This window comes from Schistocerca serialis, chromosome 3, assembly GCF_023864345.2.
Source record: "Schistocerca serialis cubense isolate TAMUIC-IGC-003099 chromosome 3, iqSchSeri2.2, whole genome shotgun sequence".
Classification (NCBI taxonomy): Eukaryota; Metazoa; Arthropoda; class Insecta; order Orthoptera; family Acrididae; genus Schistocerca; species Schistocerca serialis.
The window spans coordinates 642980644-643006875 of record NC_064640.1 but is presented as its reverse complement, the minus strand read 5'-3'; positions in this window follow the sequence as shown (position 1 = coordinate 643006875).

The following is a 26232-nucleotide window of genomic DNA, read 5'->3' as shown; positions in this document are numbered from 1 at the left end:
TGAAACTTCCTGGCAGATTAAAACTGTGTGCCAGACCGAGACTCGAACTCGGGACCTTTGCCTTTCGCGGGCAAGTGCTCTACCGACTGAGCTACCCAAGCACGACTCACGCCCCGTCCTCAGAGCTTTAATTCCGCCAGTACCTCGTCTCCCACCTTCCAAACTTCACAGAAGCTCTCCTGCGAATCATTTGGATGCTGCGAATTAAGAAAAACTACCCCATACATGTGGAGAATACCGATTTAATTAATTTGCATCTATTTTTTATATCAATGTGGTGTTAGCGGTACAGTAGTTAAACGGAGGGAGTGTGTGAGTGGGTGACATGGAGCAGAATAGCATTTTAAGTGCAGAACACTAGGTTAATTTGCATAATTTTAATGTAAGCTGCAGTACAAAAGTTAAAGGGTGTGTGTGGCAATGATGAATGCGCCAGAAATGGCGTTCGAATGCATGTGAAGTTCGAAATGTGTACCAGAAAATGGTGGGAAGAAATAACTAATTACTTAATTTGGTATCAATGGTGGTAGAATATTTTAAGGAAATGGGGGTGACATGAAAAACTACTTAACAGAACAAAAGGTTAAGTGATGACAAAGGCCCATACATTAGGTTAAGACACCCAGAGTACAGTGCCGAACATTAGGTTATGCATCATGTTTGTTCCATGTAATTAATTCTTACAAGACCCATGTGTTTCCAGACAGCAGGGAATGATCAGCAAGATAAATGCAACCCACAGAGACTGATTTTTTTTATAAATAAACAATATACCCTTGAATTTCCTGTTATGACATACTTCCTCTCCACTAATTTCCATATGTTCCATACAATGCCTTGAATCCCCTAAATTGTTTAAATAAACAATAATTCACAGACTATCCAAATTGTTTAAACAATATTTCATACAATACAATCTAATACCCTCCAAATGATCGATCAACTGAGTCTTTTTCCCGCCAATTCCTAGGAAGAGGTGGCGGTCGGATGACTTAGGTTAGTGGAGGTGCCCTTTTTTCCCACCATTTTCTTAGGTTAATAGAGGTTGTTTTGTTCTGGTGGAATTTGAACTACCCCCAGGAGGGTGTGGCACTTTCCCACCAGAGATATTAATTAATTGATCAGTTTAATTAAGTAGTGAATGTGACCTATCTTCCTGCCATTTTCTTAGGTTAATAGAGGTTGCATTGCCCTGATGGAATTTGAACATCCTGCCAGGGGGGGGGGGGGGGGTGGCAGGGGGGCATGGCACTTTCCCACCAGAGAGGTTAACTAATTGATCAATTTAATTAAGTAGTCAATCAAATTGATAAGAGTGAGAGGGGCCCATTCCAATAACTCAGACCTGAAAGTTTACCTGTAGCAGCGAAGGGGTTTGGGGAGAGGGAGAGGGCGGGGGGAGGGGGCAATAGGTTCAGCGCCTGTCAATCAATAGGAAATCGAGGTGACATGAAAAAGCACTTAACAGAACAATAGGTTAAGTACCTGTCAGTCAAAGGAGAACAATAGGTTTTCCCCTGAGTGCAACCTGCCCCTGATGTAGGCAACCCACACTAACAAAATGGTCCAGCACCCACTTCCTGAGAGGGGAGAGGAGTGGGAATAGGTGGGGGGACAAAAGCTTAAGTGCAGTGACATGGAAAACCACTTAACAGAACAATAGGCTAAGGACCTGTCAATCCAAGGAGAACAATAGGTTAAGTACCTGTCAACCAAAGGAGAACAATAGGGTTGCCCCTGAGGGCATACCTGCCCCTGATGTAGGCAACCTGCAATAACAAAATGGCCTGGCACCACCCTTATCCACTACTACTGAGGACTTTCAAAGATCTTGTGAGGGAAAATCAATGAGGTTTGGGAATACACTAACCAAATCTATACCTGAACATATATTTTCTATAGAGGATCTAAATGAGTATTTTGCCATGCCAATATCTATGCATCAAGGGCGCAAACCATCGATTCCTTTAAAGTATCAGTAGTTGTTACAAACGAAGTATTTTCTCTAGAGCCAGTAAGTCCTAACACGGTCCAGAAGGCAACTGCACATTCATTCGGCAGCTGCAAGGCATTATAATATAGCAGTGCAAATTACCAGTTTCCTTGTCGACCCACTGCTGCCCATTCTCTGACCTTCAGGATCTTTCCAACAGCCTGGAAGAAGGGTCTTACAAAACCATTACACAAGAAGGAATCTGCCAATCAGCCTTCCGAATACGGGCCCATTTGCATTCTACGAGTATTATCCAAGACTTTAGAATACATAGTTCACAAACAGCTACTATTTAAGACCAAATAAGCTTTTACGTCAATACCAGTCCAATTTCCGACAAAATCGCAGCACAACGACTGCTCTTACAAATGTACTGACTGACTGAAACAAGCTATGGATAAACAAACAGGTGACTATTATGCGCTTTTTGAGTTTCAGCAACATTGTGGATTTTATCATTCTACCTGCTAAACGTTTTCTTCAAGTGCTGTACAGTGGTTCCACTCGTAACTTACATCTCGCCAACAGTGTGTAATGATTGGAACAAAAAGGTCACAAGGATGGATGTAGTGTCAGAAGGGTCAGCATTGGGCCCATTACTCTTTTCACTGAAAGATAATGATGTGACAACTATTCTCCCCACTGTAAATATCGCTTTCAGTTATATTCAGCGCAAGTCTAAAAATCCTGTGCACAGCCAAACAGCATGTAAATGCCGATTTATTTGCCTTATTAGTGTGTGCAAAGAGCATAGGTTTGGATCTTAGCCCATCTAAAACGCAAGCAATCTTAATCACTACCCCTCAGTTCGGAGAATCTCTTTCAACATTAATCCTAAACGGCACAGAAATAACCTTTTCTTCTTCTACAAAGAACTTGGGGTAGTTCTTAACCTTCACTTCGACTGTGCTCAACACACAACTGCAGTCTGAAAGAAGGTATCAGCGTCACTCCACTCTCTACGGAAATATAAAAAATATTTCCATTCTAGATTAAAAAGAAACTCCCCATACCTGACTATGGTGATACCATGCTCCAAGGACTTTCGTATGAAAGCTCACTCAGGCTGGAACTGGCGATGAATGCCAGTGTATGATACGTTTATGACGTACACATTTTCGACCATATCACACCAGCCTACGAACAGTTACCATGGTTACGTGCCTATAAGTGTAGAGACTATCATTCTCTATCCTCGCTCTGTCATCTTCTCAGTTACTGCACTCCTTCTTATTTGTCTTCGGCTCTTACTCTAGTACCTGAACAGCACAGCAGAAATACACGTTCTCAACAAAGTAGAATTCTCTTTGTCCAATCATATAACTGTAAGTAGGCTGTTTATGTTTTCTTATTGGTAACGCCACGTAGCGCTCTGTATGAAAATCACTGGCTGTGCTGTGTGCAGTCTGTGGCTAGTTTGCATTGTTGTCTGCCATTGTAGTGTTGGGCAGCTGGATGTTAACAGCGCGTAGCGTGGCACAATTGGAGGTGAGCCGCCAGCAGTGGTGGATGTGGGGAGAGAAATGGCGGAGTTTTGAAATTTGTAAGACTGAATGTCATGAACTGCTATGTATATTATGATTTTTCAACACTATTAGGTAAATAAATTGTTTGTTCTCTATTAAAATCTTTCATTTGCTAACTATGCCTATCAGTAGTTAGTGCCTTCAGTAGTTTGAATCTTTTATTTAGCTGGCAGTAGTGGCTCTCGCTGTATTGCAATAGCTTGAGTACCGAAGATTTTCGTGAGGTAAGTGATTTGTGAAAGGTATAGGTTAATGTTAGTCAGGGCCATTCTTTTGTAGGGATTATTGAAAGTCAGTTTGCGTTGTACTAAAAAATATTGTGTGTCAGTTTAAGCACAGTCATGTATAATTATTCAAAGGGGACATTTCATAACTCTTGAAGTACGATTCTTGATTCCAACATACTTTTTCACAAGTCAGAGTCCCTAACCACTACTCATTATTCCTTACCTTATTACACATATACATATTCGTCGACACTTCTTCAATATTTCATCATAATAAATACGTAGCATAATCAAATTCCTCATATACGGTAGCATCATCTTATTGATCATAAACATACCTCAACAGCATAACACACATCGTCGTCGTAAAAATAACATCATAACACCTCAGTCAAATCTCTAAAACGTCGTAGCTTTCTGCAATAATGTCAAAACCCAAAAAAATTCTCTGCTCATTTCAATAGTGTCATCTACCTCAAACGTACTTTAAAATCATGCTCCCTTACCAAATACATCATTCAAAGCTCTCATAGTATCACAATGGTTCCGAAAAATTATGAACAATTCACAAAGTACAGACAAAATACAATTTCATAAGTGTGAAGTTACCCAACTGTGTAATTGCGTAAACATGTGTCACTGATGTAGTAAAAAAAAATGTTTATCTCTCAGTTAAATGATCAGATAGCTGTGTAATTTGTGTGTTAGAGAAATATGGTACCGATGTGTAAAGTTGTATAAGCAAATACCATATTAGCTAGGGCTCCTTGTGCTTGCCAAACACATGATACACAAAGTAAGCGTGTGCCCCCCTGAGGATTAATGTAAGTATATCCTCAGGTGTTACAGATTACAGCAGTAGAATGAAATATATCACGGAAAACCTCTGCATCATTGTACTTCAAATATCTTTAAAAATAAATGATTTAAGTACAAAATTAATCACTCAAATACGTGTCCTGTAGCGCTAAATGTGCGTCTTGCTGTAAGATAATCTCTGTGGATGTGTCGTAGTTATTGTCCTCCGAAAGCTAAGTTCTGGAGAAGCCAATGTACTTACCTCATGATAAACAAAAGTGAAATGCTTTGCGTATAGGTATCTTAGTTATTTCGCTTATTGCCGTGATGAAGAAAGTACTGTGCTGTAACGTATTGTTGTGCTACGGAAAAGACTGTCTCATTGTACCTATACCACAAAAGTTACTACTAAAACATGTTTTACTTTCCAGAATACTACAGAAAAACTGTGCAGATATAAAACAGAAACACCGCAAAAGCAACATTGCAAATTGTCACTCATTAGTAGCGTCGTGATAAAATCGTGTAGCTGTTACATAAACTAACCACTGTGTCATCTGGTATCTCACTGAAAGTCCTTAAATCCAGAATGTATTTTCAAGTAAACCAAAATGTTGCATAAAAATCTCATTAGCAGTACCAGTATATGTTCTAAGTATGTAAGCCTTATAGTCGTTACGTAATCGTGCAACTAACAAGCAAGAATGTACACACACAATAACACTGTGACGTCTTTCACTATAACAATGCATTCGTAATTTCTGTTTAAATAAGTTCTCTTGGTTCTTGATTGGATATTTAACTTCAAACATTGTTGCATGGTAACAGTTTCTAAGTCTGACAATGCGTACTAGAAATTGAAGTGAAAAGTTTTATGGCAAAGACAAAGTTAAAAAGCAGATTATCTTTCAATAAACGGTTTTACATGTGAAATGTGGTGTAAACCTTTACTCTTCCTAGTACGCAGAGTTTCAACTTCAACGCAATTATCATGTGGTATATGGTACATCGGTAAAGAATGCTAAAATTTTTCTCAAGGTTAGCGTCTATGTAATTTTTCCCTGAGCCAGCTGGCGCACGTGGCTGCCTGCGGTGCGGGTCATTGTCTGTCTCTTTGTTGGCGTGCGTCGTTATTGGGATTAGGAGACCTAACTTCTACAAATTCACCTTGTCGAGAGGGCCCTGCTCTGTTTGAATCCCGCCAGTTCTGATGCAATTCAGGTCTGTCGTTACGATCATATCGTCTGTCGTCATGTCGGTAGATTCCGTAGTTTCTTTCTTGTTGGTCACGTGGTGGAGAATTTCTCCCTAAATCGTAACTACGCGGTGGACCGTTGCGACTAAAGTTATTCTGTCTCCCTTGATAATAATTATTTTGGATCCCAAATTGTCTGTTTCTCTGATTGTCTCTGTGATCTTTCCCTGTAATTATTACTACTCTGCCAACGGTTGTCATATGGGTGGTGTCTGTTTTGGTCACGATTTGCGTTGTAAGAATAGACTTGTCGTGTCCAGTTATTATTTCTGTCGTCACGGAATTGTGACGGATGTGACCTGTGGTGATTGTTTTCCTGTTTTTGCATCCCGCGACTGTCTGTGTCAATTTCTAATTCTTGTAAGAGTCCCTGAAAAGCTTCAGTGTCGTCTTTGCAACGTCCTGCCAAAATAATACGTCGTAAATGTTCAGGTAATTTGATTAAGCAAATGCGGATGAGTTCTGAGGGGCTGTATGGGTTTGAGAGGTACTGATTCTTGTGCAACATGTCTTCAAAATATTTCACAAGACTGGAAAATTCAGATTGTTCGAAATGTTTCATCATTATGATGCTATGTTTTACTCGGTCTTGTGTCGCTTGAGACCAATATGCTGAGAGGAAGGCATGGTAAAATTCTCCTTCACTGTGACAATCGTGAATGACCGATCACATTCTTTCAGCTGGTTCATTCTCTAAGCAGGCACACATAAATTCTAATCTGTGCTCTAATGACCAGTTGGGAGGAAAACAATGAGATAATTGATGGAGCCACGCTTGTGGATGAATGTCGTTGCCAGAATTCTTAAATGTTTTAAATTTACGTGTAGCAATGAACAGCTTATGTTATCTATATTGTTATGTTCTTTAATGATGTATTTTGTGCCTTTGTTATTGTATTCTTATGTTATAAAATTGTAATTGACACCAGTTCATCGAATTAAGTATCTTGTAAGTTAAATTTCACTGCACACGTTTCTGTTGGTCATAGTATATGGACAATATGTGAGAAGTAGGGACTGATAGTGTTTACACGTGTGTTAATAATTCAGCAAGGGACTAGTTAACAGCATTGCTGGTTCTAAGGACAATTCCAAAAACTTTGTGAGTGCACAAGTGGTGGTTTATGGACTTGCTATATTGTCTGCAAGACTTCTAAGGACAATTCCAGAAACTTTGTGAGTGCACAAGTGCTGGTTTATGGACTTGCTATATTCTCCGCAAGACTCTTGATGGTGATTGTGCACCTGCACAGTCGCAACAGATGACTGCTGGCCGTCTCTACAAGGACTACAGTGGGTCTGCACCTTTGATGACCCACCAATACCATCATCTCTACAAGGACTACAGTGGGTCTACACCTTTGATGATCCATCAATACCATTATTTCTACAAGGACTGCAGTGGGTCTGCACCTTTGGTGGCCCACCAATACCATACTCTCTACCAAGACTATAGTGGGTCTGCTCTGTGATGACCTACCTACTAATATTCTTCAAAACGTCGAATGACTCTGCTGTGGGTTTGCTCTGTTGTGGCCCATTACCTGTCTGCATGTTGAGAGTCAGCAGTGTCTTTCCGTTTGAAGGACAACACTACTTCTTCAAGACTGCATGGAAATCCACTACTTCCGTGTGCATTTTCTTTTACTGCTCAGCCTTTGAGAAAAACACTGCAATTTTACTGTGATGAATGATCAGGACTGTCTTTATGGACTGTAAGAAAATTTTGGCTTTCGACCAACATTGTATCAATAAGTGTGTGCATTTGATATCTTTGTTATTGTAATTATGAAAAATTTTATCAAATCATTATTGGCCACTGCCCAAAACAATTTGTAAATTTTTTTTGTGGTGAGCATGAGGGCTATGTAAGTAGGCTGTTTATGTTTTCTTATTGGTAACGCCACGTAGCGCTCTGTATGAAAATCACTGGCTGTGCTGTGTGCAGTCTGTGGCTAGTTTGCATTGTTGTCTGCCATTGTAGTGTTGGGCAGCTGGATGTTAACAGCGCGTAGCGTGACGCAGTTGGAGGTGAGCCGCCAGCAGTGGTGGATGTGGCGAGAGAAATGGCGGAGTTTTGAAATTTGTAAGACTGGATGTCATGAACTGCTATGTATATTATGATTTTTCGACACTATTAAGGTAAATACATTGTTTGTTCTCTATTAAAATCTTTCATTTGCTAACTATGCCTATCAGTAGTTAATGCCTTCAGTAGTTTGAATCTTTTATTTAGCTGGCAGTAGTGGCTCTCGCTGTATTGCAATAGCTTGAGTACCGAAGATTTTCGTGAGGTAAGTGATTTGTGAAAGGTATAGGTTAATGTTAGTCAGGGCCATTCTTTTGTAGGGATTATTGAAAGTCAGATTGCGTTGCACTAAAAAATATTGTGTGTCAGTTTAAGCACAGTCATGTATAATTATTCAAAGGGGACATTTCATAACACGGACATGTTCTCTAAATCATTTTCTGTATCAGGAAACCGACTTTGGAACAATATTCTTCAAAATATTAGGGGAATGAAATGTCCTGAAAACTTCAAAAGTCTGCTGATGGTCCACCTTCTGTCACATTAGCCATCTGTCCCACACTGTGTAGCTCACTGTCGTCATTCTCCCTCCCTCACAACTTTTTCTAACCCCTTTTAGATAGATTTCTCTGTTTATATTCTGTTCTTTCCTAACAGCCACTGTCACTGTCATTTAAAATTTCTCCTCTTCCTTTATCCGTTCCGCTTCTGATAGTACTAAACATGGCTTCAAATGTGTTAATGTAATCTATATCATTCCACAGGCCCCTTACTACGACTGTTATTATTATTATTATTATTGTAGTGTCCTGCGGTCGGCAGGAAAGAACAAACGATCAAGTGAAACTAAAACGTCTTCTTGGCGTACACTAACTTCCAAATGCAAGAACAACAAGAAACACGACTATTCTTGTGGTGGCAAAAGCCAGATAGGAGTACAAGACAATGAAAAGCAATGAGAGCTTGCAGTGTCGGATCCTGAGCGGTGGCCCGCCGGACCACATCCAACGGAAGCGCGTCTAGAGCTGCGTCCACGTTCGGTTCCACATGGAAACAAACCAAGGGGCAGGAGTCAAACTCACAGCTCATTCTGGCAGGCAGCCGGGAAAAGAAATCGGCGTTGGCATGCCGCTCAGAGGTGCGATAGACAGTATCAAAGTCGAACGTCGCTAGGAACAGCGCCCAACGCTGGAGGCGGTGCGCTGTCCGGTGGGCACTGGGGCAACCGGATGAAACAAAGAAAGCAAAGATTTGTGATCAGTCTACAGAGTCGAATGACGACCATACATGAAATCGGAGAATTTCGTCAGTGCAAAAACTAGCGCCACAGCTTCCTTTTCAATTTGACTATAATTGGTTTGAGAGTCGGTCAATTTTTTGGATGCGAAAGCCACCGGTCTCTCAACGCCGTTGACCATTTGCGAGAAGACTGCACCCATGCCATAGTCCGATGCATCGGCGGCGGCGATGAGGGATAGGGAAGGCTCGAAAGCGGCCAGACAAGGGAGCGGCGGGGGGGGGGGGGGGGGGAAGCCGATTTGAAACTCGTGAAAACCTGCTCACACACCGCGTCCCAAACCCAACGCACACCCTTTCGTAACAACCCGGTCAGGGGCGCCGAAATCTCGGCGGCGTGGGAATAAAACGCCGAAAATAGTTAATTTGACCGAAAGTGGATTGCAGTTCCTTCACGTTGGTGGGAGGAGGCAGGTTTTGAATCACCTCGACATACTCCTTAGAGGCATGTAGGCCGCTGGCATCAATCGTGAACCCGAGAAAACTGACCTCGCGCGCAAAAGTCACACTTCTCTTTCAGGCAACGCAGGTTAGCCTCGGAAAGAACCTGAAACAGCCTATCAAACTTGTCCGCGATGTTCACCGTGGACGGGCCACCGACGATGACATCGTCTAGACAATTTGCCGCACCAGGCACCTGACCTGTAAGGTGTTCCAAATAACGTTGGAAAATGGCGGAGGCGCTGGCAATGTCAAACGGGAGGCGGTTGTAACAGAAAAGGCCGCACGGGATATTGATGACTTGGATCTGCTGCGATTCCTCGTCCAACGGCAGCTGGCAGCTGCAAATAAGCATCGCGCAAATCAATTTTGGCGACAACGGTTGAGGCAGCGAAACGTGTGAATATGTCATCCACTGATGGGACAGGAATGCATCTATGTCGGACTGAGGATTTACTGTGACCTTAAAATCTCCACAAATGCGTAAAGCAAGGTTCGGCTTCTCGACTAACACGATAGGCGTCGCCCAGCGGCTGTGCGCGACCGAAGAAAGGATGCCTTCGTCTTGTAAGCGGCGAAGTTCCACCTAGAGACTGTCTCAGAGAGCAAAGGGGACCGGGAGGGGCTTAAAAAACGAGGGATAGCAGAGGGAAGAAGCTGAACATGTGCGGTGAAACCCTTCACCTCTGGCGTGGAGGATGAGAACAACGTTTCGTATTTGCTGAGCAATGGGGCGAGGAGGGTATCCGAGGAGGGGATCGAAACCGCCTGTACCTCGTCCTGCACTGACAAACCCAGACGACCAAAAATGTCCAAACCCAGAAGGTTAGTAGCGCCGGGGGAGCCGACCACCGAAACCTGAGCGGTGAAGGAACGACCGTTGTAGATTTGTGTCGAAAAAAGGCTGTTGATTGATATATGGTGATTACTGAAACTACGCAAGGCATGAATGTACAGAGATAAAGCAGGCGAGCCCAAGTGTTGGTATGTGGCACCATTTACAATAGAAACGGAAGATGCTGTGTCAATTTGGAGACCACAGGTATATGCGCCACCTCCAAAGTAAGGAGGAAACGGGCTCCCGAATGGGGAATGATGGAGAATACTAGTCCGTCAATGGAACGCGAGGCTTCCCGGTCCTGTAGTGACGATGACCCTGTGCATCCGCAGGAAGCGTGGCATCTACGCGATGTTTCTGTGAAGCCTAACACACAACGGCGATATGGCCCGTTCGGCTGCAAGCCGTGTACCTTGCTCGCCGGTGGGGGCACTTCGGCCGTTGATGAGCCCGAAAACAGTCCGGACATGATTGAAAACGGGCGAAAGATTTTCTGTCACGGGACGTACTAACGGACCGACGAGACTCCTGCTCGGCGCTAGGCAACTGGCTAACCGCGAAAACAGCCTGTGAGACTGTTCAAACATACGAATGATCGGCGGACGTGTCGAGGGACGGGTCCCGTAACTTCAAAATATCAGCCTGAAGACCCTCGTCTGGGGCGTGAAACACCACCATATCGCGAATCAACGATGAAGCATAAGACTGCTTGCAGGCAACGTTGGCGCACCAGAATTTGTAATCGCGGGAGAGACCCTGGAGCGTCGTAATCCATTCCCGATACGTCTGACCTGGGGACTTTCGGCAAAAAAAGAAAGTCTGATGGGCGGAGGTGACGTGTATTTGTGCGTCAAAGTACCCTTAAAGTGGGTAAACGAGATACTTTGGAGGACTGCTCAGGGTTCAATTGTTGAATTAAATGATACACATGTGGACCGACTGTTGCTAAAAAAAAAAAAAAAAAAAAAAAAAAAAAAAAACAAGCCCGACTTCGATTTTCGTCGTGGAGCCTATGTTTCAGTAAATGTTGATCCAAGCGTTCGACATAATTTGACCATGGTTCGACCGACCTGTCGAAAGCTGGAAACATCGGTGGGGCCACGTGCAAAGTGTTCAGTTTACCTGCTATTGAACCAATTCTATGAGCTATCTCTTGCAAAGCTGGGGAGTGAGGACGATGTTCTGACCTCGTGAGCGCTGCCTGAATCTACTGTAGAGTTTCCATCAAGGACTGAAGAAATTCCTCCGAGGAGTCCATTTCGTTCGAAAATGAAAGTTTTATTCTCGTCGCCAATAACTGTAGTGCCCTCCGGTCGACAGGATAGAATTATCGATCAAGTTTGAACACACTTTATTAAACTAAAACGCCTCTTTGGCGTGCACTAATTTCCAAACTCAAGAACAAAAAGGAACACAACAGTTCTTGTGGTGGCAAAAGCCAGATAAGAGTACAAGACAAGGAAAAGAAATAATAACCAAAATACCACTCTACACAATTACGAAGTGGCGCTACGCCCAACAAAATACAACTTTCTACTGAAAGCTACGCTGGGAGTCTACTAGGCTAGAGCCAGCGTAGGTATTGGCCGGGGCTGTCCTGGCTGTAGATACACACTGCCGGTCTGACTCTGCTGGATTGCTTATAACACAGATTCGGCAGAGTGCTACACATAGTCACATTAGTTCCAGATAGCGGATCTCTGTCACATGGCTTTTCACGAAGTAGTGGCGTGTTTATGCAGAAAGTCTGTTGATATTTACATCCACTGGCGATGTTCTGATCTCAGCTCTTGAAGGGAGGTCGGCAGTCCACCTTGCTTGTCTGTTGTGCTGGCCCTCTAACTGATAAGGGGCCGCTACGACAATTACTGAGAATGTTTTGTAGTCTCTTTGGTACGCGTTATTCCTGGTCAGTTGGGAGGGAGGGCTTCAAGGCCCTATTCTGCTCAGACTAAATAGGCAGTAAATACACTATGTGATCAAAAGTATTCGAACATCTGGCTGAAAATGACTTACAAGTTCATGGCGCCCTCCCGGTTATGCTGGAATTCAATATGGTGTTGGCCCACCATTAGCCTTGATGACAGCTTCCACTCTCTCAGGCATACGTTCAATCAGGTGCTGGAAGGTTTCTTGGGGAATGGCATCCCATTCTTCATGGCGTGCTGCACTGAGGAGAGGTATCGATGTCGGTCGGTGAGGCCTGGCACGAATTCAGCATTCCAAAACACCCCAAACGTGGTCTATAGGATTCAGGACAGGACTCTGTGCAGAACAGTCCATTACAGGGATGTTATTGTCATGTAACCACTCCGCCACAGGACGTGCATTATGAATGGGTGCTCTATCGTGATGAAAGATGCAATTGCTATCCCCAAATTGCTCTTCAGCAGTGGGAAGCAAGAAGGTGCTTAAAACATCAGTGTAGGCCTGTGCTGCGATAGTGCCAGGCGAAAAACAAGAGGTGCAAGCCACCTCCATGAAAAACACAACCACATCATAACACCACTGCCTCCGAATTTTACTGTTGCCACTACACAGGCTGGCGGATGACGTTCACCAGGCATTCGCCATACCCACACCCTGCCATCGGATCACTACACTGCGTAACGTGATTCTTCACTCCACACAACATTTTTCCACTGTTCAATTGTCCAATGTTTATGCTCCTTACGCCAAGCGAGGTGTCGTTTGGTATTTACCAGCGTGATGTGTGGCTTATGAGCAGCCACTCGACCATGAAATCCAAATTTTCTCACCTAACACCTAGCTGTCATAGTACTTGCAGTGGATCCTGATGCAGTTTGGAATTCCTGTGTGATGGTCTGGATAGATGTCTGCTTATTACGTATTACGGCCCTCTTCTATTGTCGGCAGTCTGTCAGTCAACAGACGAGGTTGGCCTGTACGCTTTTGTGCTGTGTGTGTCCCTTCACGTTTTCACTTCACACCACATCGGAAACAGTGGACCTAGGGATGTTTAGGCGTGTAGAAATCTCATGTGCAGACGTATGACACAAGTGATACCCACTCACCTAACCACGTTCGAAGTCCGCGAGTTCCGCATAGTGCCCCATTCTGCTCTCTCACGATGTCAAATGAATACTGAGGTCGCTGATATAGAGTACATAGCAGTAGGCGGCAGCACAATGCACCTAATATGAAAAACGTATATTTTTTGGGGGTGTCCGGATATTTTTGATCACATAGTGTAACTAAATAAGTGAAAGACGGAAGTGAGTCACCTTGTGTGCATCTTTCAACCTAGCAAAAGTAATGGAACAAAACTGGGCCTGGGCCACTTTAATTTATGGGAAATTTATACAAATGAGCTGTGACTCATCAGTTCAAGTTCAAGATCGCCCTACTCCATATCCAAGGTCACATCAAGGTCACCCAACCCTTCTGCCTCTACCATATACCACAACCCTTTCCCCACTGCTTTTTCAGGCTGGGCCACTCACCAACCTTCACTAGTGTTCTGGTCACTGTTGAAAAATTGAGTTTGGACAATATTGCTGTCATTAATAACCGTACTTATTCTCATGTTCAGTATCTACATCTACATCTACATCCATACTCCGCAAGCCACCTGACGGTGTGTGGCGGAGGGTACCTTGAGTACCTCTATCGGTTCTCCCTTCTATTCCAGTCTCGTATTGTTCGTGGAAAGAAGGATTGTCGGTATGCCTCTGTGTGGGCTCGAATCTCTCTGATTTTATCCTCATGGTCTCTTCGCGAGATATACGTAGGAGGGAGCAATATACTGCTTGACTCTTCGGTGAAGGTATGTTCTCGAAACTTTGACAAAAGCCCGTACCGAGCTACTGAGCGTCTCTCCTGCAGAGTCTTCCACTGGAGTTTATCTATCATCTCTGTAACGCTTTCGCGATTACTAAATGATCCTGTAACGAAGCGCGCTGCTCTCCGTTGGATCTTCTCTATATCTTCTATCAACCCTATCTGGTACGGATCCCACACTGCTGAGCAGTATTCAAGCAGTGGGCGAACAAGCGTACTGTAACCTACTTCCTTTGTTTTCGGATTGCATTTCCTTAGGATTCTTCCAATGAATCTCAGTCTGGCATCTGCTTTACCGACGATCAACATTATATGATCATTCCATTTTAAATCACTCCTAATGCGTACTCCCAGATAATTTATGGTATTAACTGCTTCCAGTTGCTGACCTGCTATTTTGTAGCTAAATGATAAAGGATCTATCTTTCTGTGTATTCGCAGCACATTACACTTGTCTACATTGAGATTCAATTGCCATTCCCTGCACCATGCGTCAATTCGCTGGAGATCCTCCTGCATTTCTGTACAATTTTCCATTGTTAAAACCTCTCGATACACCACAGCATCATCTGCAAAAAGCCTCAGTGAACTTCCGATGTCATCCACAAGGTCATTTATGTATATTGTGAATAGCAACGGTCCTATGACACTCCCCTGCGGCACACCTGAAATCACTCTTACTTCGGAAGACTTCTCTCCATTGAGAATGGCATGCTGCGTCCTGTTATCTGGGAACTCCTCAATCCAATCACACAATTGGTCTGATAGTCCATATGCTCTTACTTTGTTCATTAAACGACTGTGGGGAACTGTATCGAACGCCTTGCGGAAGTCAAGAAACACGGCATCTACCTGTGAACCCGTGTCTATGGCCCTCTGAGTCTCGTGGACGAATAGCGCGAGCTAGGTTTCACATGACCGTCTTTTTCGAAACCCATGCTGATTCCTACAGAGTAGATTTCTAGTCTCCAGAAAAGTCACTACACTCGAACACAATACGTGTTCCAAAATTCTACAACTGATCGACGTTAGAGATATAGGTCTATAGTTCAGCACATCTGCTCGATGTCCCTTCTTGAAAACGGGGATGACCTGTGCCCTTTTCCAATCCTTTGGAACGCTACGCTCTTCTAGAGACCTACGGTACACCGCTGCAAGAAGGGGGGCAAGTTCCTTCGCGTACTCTGTGTAAAATTGAACTGGTATCCCATCAGGTCCAGAGGCCTTTCCTCTTTTGAGCGATTTTAATTGTTTCTCTATCCCTCTGTCGTCTATTTCGATATCTACCATTTTGTCATCTGTGCGACAATCTAGAGAAGGAACTACAGTGCAGTCTTCCTCTGTGAAACAACTTTGGAAAACGACATTTAGTATTTCGGCCTTTAGTCTGTCATCCTCTGTTTCAGTACCATTTTGGTCACAGAGTGTCTGGACATTTTGTTTTGATCCACCTACCGCTTTGACATAAGACCAAAATTTCTTAGGGTTTTCTGACAAGTCAGTACATACAACTTTACTTTCGAATTCATTGAACGCCTCTCGCATAGCCCTCCTCACACTACATTTCGCTTCGCGTAATTTTTGTTCGTCTGCAAGGCTTTGGCTATGTTTATGTTTGCTGTGAAGTTCCCTTTGCTTCCGCAGCAGTTTTCTAACTCGGTTGTTGTACCACGGTGGCTCTTTTCCATCTCTTACGATCTTGCTTGGCACATACTCATCTAACGCATATTGTACGATGGTTTTGAACTTTGTCCACTTATCCTCAACACTATCTGTACTTGAGACAAAACTTTTGTGTTGAGCCAACAGGTACTCTGAAATCTGCTTTTTGTCACTTTTTCTAAACAGAAAAATCTTCCTACCCTTTTTAATATTCCTATTTACGGCTGAAATCATCGATGCCGTAACCGCTTTATGATCGCTGATTCCCTGTTCTGCGTTAACTTTTTCAAATAGTTCGGGTCTGTTTGTCACCAGAAGGTCTAATATGTTATCGCCACGAGTCGGTTCTCTGTTTAACTGCTCAAGGTAGTTTTCAGATAAAGCACTTAAAAAAATTTCACTGGATTCTTTGTCCCTGCCACCCGTTATGAACGTCTGAGTCTATATCCGGCAAATTAAAATCTCCACCCAGAACTATAATATGGTGGGGAAATCTACTCGAAATATTTTCCAAATTATCCTTCAGATGCTCAGCCACAACAGCTGCTGAGCCAGGGGGCCTATAGAGACATCCAATTACCATGTCTGAGCCTGCTTTAACCGTGACCTTCACCCAAATCATTTCACATTTCGGATCTCCGTCAATTTCCTTCGATACTATTGTACTTCTTATCGCTATAAACACGCGTCCCCCTTCACTGTCCAGCCTGTCTCTGCGGTATACATACCAATCTGAGTTTAGGATTTCATTACTATTTACGTCTGGTTTCAGCCAACTTTCTGTCCCTAGTACTATATGAGCGTTGTGACCGTTTATTAATGAGAGCAGTTCTGGGACCTTTCTGTAGACGCTCCTGCAGTTTACTATTAGCACATTAATATTGTTATTCCCTGTTGCATTTTGCCTACTCCTACCTTGCTGCGTCTCAGGATGCGTCTTGTCGGGCCTAGGGAAGGGATTCTCTAACCTAAAAAACCCCCATGTGCACTCCACACGTACTCTGCTACCCTTGTAGCCGCTACCGGCGTGTAGTGCACGCCTGACCTATTCAGGGGGACCCTACATTTCTCCACCTGATAGCGGAGGTCGAGAAATTTGCACCCCAGATCTCCGCAGAATCGTCTGAGCCTCTGGTTTAAGCCTTCCACTCGGCTCCAAACCAGAGGACCGCGATCGGTTCTGGGAACCATACTACAAATAGTTAGCTCTGATTTCACCCCGCGAGCGAGGCTTTCCGCCTTCACCAATTCCGCCAACCGCCTGTACGAACTGAGGATGACCTCTGAACCCAGACGGAAGGAGTCATTGGTGCCGACATGAGCAACAATTTGCAGTCGGGTGCACCCAGTGCTCTCTATCGCCGCCGGTAGGGCCTCCTCCACATCTCGGATGAGACCCCCCGGCAAGCAGACAGAGTGAACACTGGCCTTCTTCCCCGACCTTCCGGCTATTTCCCTAAGGGGCTCCATCACCCGCCTAACGTTGGAGCTCCCAATAACTAATAAACCCCTCCCCCCGTGTGCCTGCTCGGACCTTGCTGAAGGAGCAGCCACATGTCCACTCACAGGCAGAGCGGGCGATGCCACACGGCCAGCCTCCACATTGACCCTCCGCCTCGTGCGCCGCGAACGCCGCTGAACCCGCCACTCCCCTTGGGGAGGGGGTGGCCCAACCGCGCCCAGTACACGCGAAGATGTCTCGACAGCAGGGACAGTGGGTGAAGCATGTAACACCTGGGGTGTACCTTGCGACGCACCAGACTCCCCACTGCCGCTACACTCCGAGGCAGCAGCCTGAAGACGGCTGACCGCGGCCATCAACACGCTCAGCTGTTCGCGAACAGTGGCCAGCTCCTCCTGCGTCCTTACACAGCAGTCACACATCCTCTCCATCCTAAGGAATCAATTTACTGAAGAGAGTTAATCAACCTTTAACTAGACTGCTAATTCACTAAAGGCGGCTGTTTATTCACTAAACTGTGGTTGCTAGGCACTTCTTGTAGAAAACAATGAAAATAGCACTACCTGTCTCTGGACTGTATTGCAAACAAACACTAGCACTACTGACTAGCACTTGACTAAAGGGACTCTCTCTGACTGTATTCAAAACAAACACGAAATCTATGGAACTATTAATAGCACTCGACAATTAAAGCTTCCTAAAAGCAAATGCACACGGAAGAAGAAGTGACAAGTAAGAAAAATACAGTTAATACTTAAATTAAGGTAGCTCGCTGCACAGCAGACGTGAATCAGACGGCAGTTACGACGACACTGTTACATATGGCTACAATTTTCTCACATACCAGTCCAAAAAATAGTTTAAAATGCAATATAGCCCTAGTGGTATATGATTACAAGTGAGTTATTACCACCCAATTACTGTGGCTAATAATTATGGCAGAGGCCAGTTACCGCAAAATTACGCTCATTCTCGCGGGAAAGTTGGGTCATAGCATATCTCACATATGTACACAGTCCAACAATTACATTGTGTAATTAGAGGATATACTTTCATGATTTGTGGTTCCACTCATTCCAACTGAGCCAACTGACACGCATATGTACTCATGTTTGCACAACCCAAACAAATGTCTACTACAGATCACAGAACAGTAAGCCATACCAAAGGTTTTTTTTTTACACTTTAACAGGCGATATAGTCAAGAAGGAATAAAATATGTCTTTGTTTAGACTGAGTATAAGAACAGGAATTGTGACAATTCAGTGCTGTGTCTCGTAGCACTGAGGGATGCACGCGCGCAGTACCCTGGCACAGGGCGACATATGCATGCCTCACCACTTTCTACATCTACATCTACAACCATACTCCACAAGCCACCTGACGGTGTGTGGCGGAGGGTACCTTGAATGCCTCTATCGGTTCTCCCTTCTATTCCAGTCTCGTATTGTTCGTGGAAAGAAAGATTGTCGGTATGCCTCTGTGTGGGCTCTAATCTCTCTGATTTTATCCTCCTGGTCTCTTTGCGAGATATATGCAGGAGGGAGCTTGACTCCTCGGTGAAGGTATGTTCTCGAAACTTCAACAAAAGCCCGTACCGAGCTACTGAGGGTCTCTCTTGCAGAGTCTTCCACTGGGGTTTATCTATCATCTCCGTAACGATTTCACAATTACTAAATGATCCTGTAACGAAGCGCGCTGCTCTCCTTTGGATCTTCTCTATCTCTTCTATCAACCCCATATGGTACGGATCCCACACCGGTGAGCAGTATTCAAGCAGTGGGCGAACAAGTGTACTGTAACCTACTTCCTTTGTTTTCGGACTGCATTTCCTTAGGATTCTTCCAATGAATCTCAGTCTGGCATCTGCTTTACCGGCGATTAATTTTATATGGTCATTCAATTTTAAATCGCTCCTAATGCCTACTCCCAGATAATTTATAGGATTAACTGCTTCCAGTTGCTGACCTGCTATATTGTAGCTAAATGATAAAGGATCTTTCTTTCTATGTATTCGCAGCACATTACACTTGTCTACATTGAGATTCAATTGCAATTCCCTGCACAATGCGTCAATGCGTTGCAGATCCTTCTGCATTTCAGTACAATTTTACATTGTTACATCCTCTCGATATACTACAGCATCATCCGCAAAACGCCTCAGTGAAATTCCGATGCTATCCACAAGGTCATTTATATATACTGTGAATAGCAACGGATCTACGACACTCCCCTGCGGCACATCTAAAATCACTCTTACTTCGGAACACTTCTTTCCACAGAGAACGATATGCTGCGTTCTGTTATCTTGGAATTCTTCAATCCAATCACACAATAGGTCTAATAGTCCATATGCTCTCACTTTGTCCATTAAACGACTGTGAGCGACTGTATCAAACGCCTTGCGGAAGTCAAGAAACACGGCATCTACCTGGGAACCCGTGTCTATGGCCTTCTGAGACTCGTGGACGAATAGTGCGAGCTAGGTTTCACACGATCGTCTTTTTCGAAACCCATGCTGAGTCCTACAGAGTAGATTTCTAGTCTCCCGAAAAGTCTTTATACTCGAAATTCTACAACTGATCGACGTTAGAGATACACTCCTGGAAATGGAAAAAAGAACACATTGACACCGGTGTGTCAGACCCACCATACTTGCTCCGGACACTGCGAGAGGGCTGTACAAGCAATGATCACACGCACGGCACAGCGGACACACCAGGAACCGCGGTGTTGGCCTTCGAATGGCGCTAGCTGCGCAGCATTTGTGCACCGCCGCCGTCAGTGTCAGCCAGTTTGCCGTGGCATACGGAGCTCCATCGCAGTCTTTAACACTGGTAGCATGCCGCGACAGCGTGGACGTGAACCGTATGTGCAGTTGACGGACTTTGAGCGAGGGCGTATAGTGGGCATGCGGGAGGCCGGGTGACGTACCGCCGAATTGCTCAACACGTGGGGCGTGAGGTCTCCACAGTACATCGATGTTGTCGCCAGTGGTCGGCGGAAGGTGCACGTGCCCGTCGACCTGGGACCGGACCGCAGCGACGCACGGATGCACGCCAAGACCGTAGGATCCTACGCAGTGCCGTAGGGGACCGCACCGCCACTTCCCAGCAAATTAGGGACACTGTTGCTCCTGGGGTATCGGCGAGGACCATTCGCAACCGTCTCCATGAAGCTGGGCTACGGTCCCGCACACCGTTAGGCCGTCTTCCGCTCACGCCCCAACATCGTGCAGCCCGCCTCCAGTGGTGTCGCGACAGGCGTGAATGGAGGGACGAATGGAGACGTGTCGTCTTCAGCGATGAGAGTCGCTTCTGCCTTGGTGCCAATGATGGTCGTATGCGTGTTTGGCGCCGTGCAGGTGAGCGCCACAATCAGGACTGCATACGACCGAGGCACACAGGGCCAACACCCGGCATCATGGTGTGGGGAGCGATCTCTTACACTGGCCGTACACCACTGGTGATCGTCGAGGGGACACTGAATAGTGCACGGTACATCCAAACCGTCATCGAACCCATCGTTCTACCATTCCTAGACCGGCAAGGGAACTTGCTGTTCCAACAGGACAATGCTCGTCCGCATGTATCCCGTGCCACCCAACGTGCTCTAGAAGGTGTAAGTCAACTACCCTGGCCAGCAAGATCTCCGGATCTGTCCCCCATTGAGCATGTTTGGGACTGGATGAAGCGTCGTCTCACGCGGTCTGCACGTCCAGCACGAACGCTGGTCTAACTGAGGCGCCAGGTGGAAATGGCATGGCAAGCCGTTCCACAGGACTACATCCAGCATCTCTACGATCGTCTCCATGGGAGAATAGCAGCCTGCATTGCTGCGAAAGGTGGATATACACTGTACTAGTGCCGACATTGTGCATGCTCTGTTGCCTGTGTCTATGTGCCTGTGGTTCTGTCAGTGTGATCATGTGATGTATCTGACCCCAGGAATGTGTCAATAAAGTTTCCCCTTCCTGGGACAATGAATTCACGGTGTTCTTATTTCAATTTCCAGGAGTGTATATGTCTATAGTTTTGCACATCTGTTCGAAGCCCCATCTTAAAAACGGGGATGACCTGTGCCCTTTTGCAATCTTTTGGAACGCTGCGCTCTTCTAGAGGCCTACCGTACACCGCTGCAAGGAGGGGGGGCAAGTTCTTTCGCGTACTGTGTGTAAAATCGAACTGGTATCCCTTCAGGTCCAGCGGCCATTCCTCTTTTGAGCGATTTTAATTATTTTTCTATCACTCTGTTACCTATTTCGATATCAACCATTTTGTCATCTGTGCGACAATCTAGAGAAGGAACTACAGTGCAGTCTTCCTCTGTGAAACAGCTTTAGAAAAAGACGTGTAGTATTTCGGCCTTTAGTCTGTCATCCTCTGTTTCAGTACCATTTTGGTCATAGAGTGTCTGGACATTTTGTTTTGGTCCATCTACCGCTTTGACATAAGATCAAAATTTCTTAGCATTTTCTGCCAAGTCAGTATATAGAACTTTACTTTCGAATTCGTCGAACGCCTCTCGCATAGCCCTCCTCACACTACATTTCGCTTCGTGTAATTTTTGTCTGTCTGCAAGGCTTTGGCTATGTTTATGTTTGCTGTGAAGTTCCCTTTGCTTCCGTAGCAGTTTTCTAACTCGGTTGTTGTGCCACGGTGTTTCTTTTCCATTTCCTACGATCTTGCTTGGCACATACTCATACTGTAGGATGGTTTTGAACTTTGTCCACTGATCCTCAACACTATCTGTACTTGCGATAAAACTTTTGTGTTGAGCCATCAAGTACTCTGAAATCTGCTTTATGTCACTTTTTCTAAACAGAAAAATCATCCTACCTTTTTTAATATTTCTATTTACAGCTGAAATCACCGATGCTGTAACCGCTTTATGATTGCTGATTCCCTATTCTGCGTTAACTGTTTCAAATAGTTCGAGTCTGTTTGTCACCAGAAGGTCTAGTATGTTATCGCCATGAGTCGGTTCTCTGTTTAACTGCTCAAGATAGTTTACATATAATGCACTTTAAAAAAATTTCGCTAGATTCTTTGTCCCTGCCACCCGTTATAAACGTTTGAGTCTCCCCATTTATATCTGGTAAATTAAAATCTCCACCCAAAACTATAACATGGTCGGGAAATCTACTCTCAGTATTTTCGAAATTTTCCTTAAGGTGTTCTCGCGCAACAGCTGCTGAGCCAGAGGGCCTATGGAGACATCCAATTACCATGTTTGAGCCTGCTTTAACCGTGTCCTTCACCCAAATTAATTCACATTTCGGATCTCCGTCAATTTCCTTCAATACTATTGCACATTTTATCGCTATAAACACGCGTCCCCCTTCACTGTCCAGCCTGTCTCTGCGGTATACATCCGAATTTGAGTTCAGAATTTCATTACTGTTTACCGCTGGTTTCAGCCAACTTTCCGTCTCTAGTACTATGTGGGCATTGTTACTGTTTATTAATGAGAGCAGTTCTGGGACCTTTCTATAGACGCTCCTGCGGTTTACTACGACCACGTTAGTATTGTCATTCCCTGTTGCGTTTTGCCTACTGCTACCTTGTTGCGTCTCAGGAGGCGTCTTGTCGGGCCTAGGCGGGGAATTCTCTAACCTAAAAAACCCACATGTGCACTCCACACGTACTCCGCTACCCTTGTAGCCGCTTCCTGTGTGTAGTGCACGTTGACCTATTCTGGGGGACCCTACATTTCTCCACCCGATAGCGGAGGTCGAGAAATTTGCACCCCAGATCTTCGCAGAATCGTCTGAGCCTCTGGTTTAAGCCTTCCACTCGGCTCCAAAGTAGAGGACCGCGATCGGTTCTAGGAATGACAGTACAAATAGTTAGCTCAGACTCCACCCCGCGAGCGAGACTTTCCGCCTTCACCAACTCCGCCAACCGCCTGTATGAAATGAGGATGACCTCTGAACCCAGACGGAAGGAGTCATTGGTGCCGACATGAGCAACAATTTGCAGTCGGGTGCACCCAGTGCTCTCTATCACCGCCGCAGGGCCTCCTCCATATCTCGGATGAGACCCCCGGCAAGCAGACAGAGTGAACACTGGCCTTCTTCCCTGACCTTTTCGCTATTTCCCTAAGGGGCTCCATCACCCGCCTAACATTGGAGCTCCCAATCACTAATAAACCCCTGCCCCCGTGCGCCTAACGGACCTTGATGAAGGAGCGGCCACATGTCCACTCACATTCTGAGCGGGCAATGCCACACGGCCAGCCTCCACATTGACCCTCCGTCTCGTGCTACGCGAACGCTGCTGAACCCGCCACTCCCCTTGGGGAGAGGGTGGCCCAACGGCGCCCGGTACCCGCGAAGATGTCTCGACAACAGGGACCGTGGTTGAAGCATGTAACACCTGGGGTGTACCATGCGACGCACCAGACTCTCCACTGCCGCTACACTCCGAGGCAGCAGCCTGAAGGCGGCTGACAGTGGCCATCAGCACGTTCAGCTATTCGCGAACAGTGGCCAGCTCCTCCTGCGTCCGTACACAGCAGTCACACATCATATCCATCCTAAGAAATCAACAATTTACTGTAGAGAGTTAGGTAATCAACTTTAAACTAGACTGCTAATTCACTAAAGGCGGCTGATAGCTGACTAAACTGTGGTTACTAGACACTTCTTGTTGGAAACAATGAAAATAAGCACTGTCTCTAGACTGTATTCAAAACAAACACGAAATCTATGGAACACTGTTACTAGTACTCGAAAATTAAAGCTTCCTAAAACCAAAAACACACGGAAAAAGAAGTGACATGTAAGAAAAACACAGTTAATACTTAAATTTACATAGCTTGCTGCACAGGAGATGTGAAGCAGATGGCAGTTACGACGATACTTTGCGGCGTTATGCAGCTGCCCAGCAACGCATGCGCAGTCCTCTCCCACCACTGCATGTGCAACTGCCCCTCTGAAGTGTGCTCTGCACCCACTACTGGCTCAGCTACCACTCTCACTGTAGCACACTCACATAGCTGGTTGTTTATTATGTGTTGAGACAGGTCAATGTGAAAAATCACTGCTGACACATTATACAAGTAGCGGCTTGCTGATGAGTTCCCTGCAGTGCTTACAGCTTGACCCCTCACCTCAGCCCACACCCTCACTAAAATACACTGAAAAGCCAAAGAACATGGTACACCTGTCTAATATCGTGTAGGGTCCCGATGAGCACACAGAAGTGCCGCAACATGACATGGCATTGACCTGACTAATGTCTGCAGCACTGCTGGAGGAAATTGACACCGTGAATCCTGCAGGGTTGTCCATAAATCCGTAAGAGTACGAGGGGGTGGAGATCTCTTCTGAACAGCATGTTGCAAGGCATCCCACATATGCTCAATAATGTTCATGTCTGCGGAGTTTGGTGGCCAGCAGAAGTGTTTAAAACCAGAAGAGTGTTCCTGGAGCCACTCTGTAGCACTTATAGACGTGTGGGGTGACGCATTGTCCCGCTGTAATTGCCCATAACCGTCGGAATGCTCAGTGGACATGAATGGATGTAGATGATCAGACAGGATTCTTACATAGGTGTCACCTGTCAGAGTCGGATCTAGATGTAAAAGGGGTCCCGTATCACTCCAACTGCAGACTCCCCATACCATTACAGAGCCTCTACCAACTTGAACTGTCCCCTGCTGACATGCAGGATCTATGGATTCATGAGGTTATCTCCATACCTGTACGCTTCCATCCGCTCGAAACAATTTTAACGAGACTTGTCCGATCAGGCAGCATGTTTCCAGTCATCAACAGTCCAGTGTCAGTGTTGACGGGCCCAAGCGAGAAGTAAAGCTTTGTGTAGTGCAGTCATCAAGGGTACATAAGTTGGCCTTCGAATCCGAAAGCCCATATCATTGAATGGTTCGCATGCTGATATTTGTTGATGTCTCAGTATTGAAGTCTGCGACAATTTGCCGAAGCGTGGCACTTCTTTCACATCTAGCGATTCTCTTCAGCCGTCTTTGGTCCCGTTTTTGAGGATCTTTTTCCGGCTCCAGTGATGTCAGAGATTTGATTTTTTACTGGATTCCTGATATTCATGGTACACTAGTGAAATGCTCGTATGGGAAAATCCCCACTTCATCGCTACCTCGGAGATGCTGTGTCCCATCTCTCGTGCGTCGACTATAACACCACGTTCAAACTCACTTAAATCTTGATAATCTGCCATTGTAGCAACAGTAACCGATCTAACAACTGCATCAGATATTTGTTGTCTTATATAGGCGTTGACGACCGTAGCGCCGTATTCTGCCTGTTTACGTATCTCTATATTTGAATATGCAGGCCTATACCAGTTTCTTTGGCGCTTCAGTATATATGACATGAATGCACAGAAAATTATTGACCTACCGCTAATGACCTGCAGATGGGAATAGTCTGTAGGTTCTCAATGTGATGGCGTCGAAAGGGCCAGCAGATCACTGTCAAAGCTGACAGAGTGCAGCTTTTAAATGCAGCCCCCTTGTGAATCATGCACCTGCGTTTCACTTCCAAAACGTGTTTCATTTGTAAGGACAGCATTTCTTAACGTCGCAGCAGCTACCACTCCCTCTCCCATGTATAACACCTGTGGTCCCCTTGCCTAAAAGTGTTATCATCTGTCAGATCCCCAACTCCCTCTCTAATGTATAACACCTATGGTTCCCCGTCTAAACATATTACGACCTATTAGATCCGGTACAGACTTAACAAAAGGCCAAAGAATTTTCCCATCCATATATTCTCATTCCCGCAGATTCAAGTCCCTATGCTACTTCACTTTAATGAACCTCAGGTGTGCTTCCCATGCTATTACTTCCACGCTGAGATACCAGTTCCTGTTATATTTCAATAGACAACAGATATCCTCTTGTGATAAATTTGGTCAGTAGGCA